Genomic DNA, 2,093 nt, shown 5'->3' on the forward strand with positions numbered 1-2,093 from the left:
CAAACAAAAAAAAAAACTCAAGGGGGCATGAGAAAAATAAACTTATGAAGTTTTTTTTTTTTTTCAGAACCCAGTACCTAATGTTTCATTTAATTTTGCTTGACATCTTGTTTTATGCATGTTTAGATATTTTAACTAGAAAACAAAATCGATCAGAAAAATTGAAAAACAGTAACTTTTGTCTGCTGGAAAAACAAAACATTTAGTTTCAACGTGTTAGTTTTGTAGCTGCGGGGCGTTGAGGACGTGTGAAACTCTAGTCTCTATCTGCAGTGTTGTCCATTGGACAGGACGAGTTTGCATTTGTCTCTTTCTCTCCAAATCCTGGATTGATGCATGCCATCTTAATCTCCTTACAGAGAAGCAATCATGACCAGGAGGCAACAGCGAAAAAAAGAGACGTAATGTTCATGAGTGTCTCTCCCATAGGTCTCATAGTGTGTTTTGTTTCAGTACAGAACGGGCCAGATCTGTACCTTTTTTATACATTGCCTTAACTGGCACAATGTTTTGTTGATATAAAAATACAGGTTGACATTGTCACTGTCCACCACTGAACGTGTCTGTGATATGCAGTGTATTTTTATGGGATGTGTATTTATGGGAGTGTATTTAAACAATCCTTGTTATCAGTGTTCATTGTGTTATGTTATCTGATATTTAAAGTGGAGATGTGCCACTCCTACTATTACAGAATTATAAAATTAATAAGAAATAGTTCAGTCGACTATATTGCATGTTTATCTATCTGTTTCAAGATGATAGCCTTATTTACTAACAAATTACAAGTATAAATTGTAAAAAATCTATACAGTCATTACTTTATAGTGTACAAACAGTAACATTTGGCATAGCCTAGAATACAGAGCAGTTGAATACCTGGGCGACCTTGTGTCTGTGATATGCAGTGTATTTTTATGGGAAAACACTAAAAGCATCTCTAAAAACGGATCATTGTGATAAACAATCCTTGTTATCAGTGTTCATTGTGTTATGTTATCTGATATTTAAAGTGGAGATGTGAAATTCTAATTTTATAAAATAAAAATAATTCAAAATGAATCAGAGTTCATCTTAAATCAAGTTTCTTTTTCCTACCGTAGTTGGCATTTTCAAAGTTCATGTTAAATTAAATTTATTTTTCATACCACAATTGGCAAAACAACAACAAAAAACAATCAAACAAAAGGGGGGCATGAGAACAATAAACTTTAAAAAATTATGTCTAATTTAATTTGGCTTGTCATCTGGTTTAGATATTTTTACTAGAAAACTACAGATTCGAAAAAATGTAAAAGCAGTAACTTTTGTCCGCCGGGAAAAACAAAAAATGTAGTTTCAAATTTAGTTTTGTAGCTGCAGGTCGTTGAGGACGTGTGAAACTCTAGTCTCTATCTGCAGTGTTGTCCATTGGACAGGACAAGTTTGCATTTGTCTCTTTCTCTCCAAATCCTGGATTGATGCATGCCATCTTAATCTCCTTACAGAGAAGCAATCATGACCAGGAGGCAACAGCGAAAAAAAGAGACGTAATGTTCATGAGTGTCTCTCCCATAGGTCTCATAGTGTGTTTTGTTTCAGTACAGAACGGGCCAGATCTGTACCTTTTTTATACATGCGGTAGCAGGAGTCACACAGGTTGCAGTAGGTGGATGTTGGAGTACAGCCCAGAACTCAAACCATTATAGCATTGGACTAAAAAATCCACTAGTGTGATATTGTGACGTACTTGTGTCTATTAATCACAATCTTTTAACTGTCCTAATACATTTTTTTAGAAGAGTACACAATACATTGGGTTGTTTTTTTATGAAAAATCAAATAATTTTTATTTAACATAATTAATACAGTATGTTGTAGTTGGGAAATGGGAAATCTAGATTTTAAGTCATACACCTCATGTGAAATTTACTGCATAGCCAGCACATTTCCTTTTCTTGAGGTTTCCATAGCAACGTCTGTTCTCGCCTCGATCCCTTACAGCTTTTAATGCAGACACACACGCACCGTTCTCTATTGTATTGATAACAACTGATAAAATCTTTTTTTCCTCGCTTGTATTTCATAATGTCATCAATCTGAAATACCCTTAT

General features: G+C 34.3%; 1 protein-coding gene and 1 long non-coding RNA gene across 5 annotated transcripts in view; one reads left to right on the top strand and one right to left on the bottom strand.

Annotated features, from left to right (window-relative positions):
- Positions 1-2,093, top strand: part of LOC107686054 (voltage-dependent L-type calcium channel subunit beta-3-like) — a 32,279-nt gene that overhangs the window by 14,824 nt on the left and 15,362 nt on the right. The window lies entirely within an intron of this gene.
- Positions 1-2,093, bottom strand: part of LOC107686055 (uncharacterized) — a 21,778-nt gene that overhangs the window by 1,831 nt on the left and 17,854 nt on the right. Inside the window, exon 3 of the long non-coding RNA XR_001634017.1 lies at positions 6-16. This is a non-coding gene — a long non-coding RNA (uncharacterized LOC107686055). The remainder of the gene's footprint in view (positions 1-5; positions 17-2,093) is intronic.

Source organism: Sinocyclocheilus anshuiensis, unplaced genomic scaffold (assembly GCF_001515605.1).
Source record: "Sinocyclocheilus anshuiensis isolate Anshui unplaced genomic scaffold, SAMN03320099.WGS_v1.1 scaffold930, whole genome shotgun sequence".
Taxonomy (NCBI): Eukaryota; Metazoa; Chordata; class Actinopteri; order Cypriniformes; family Cyprinidae; genus Sinocyclocheilus; species Sinocyclocheilus anshuiensis.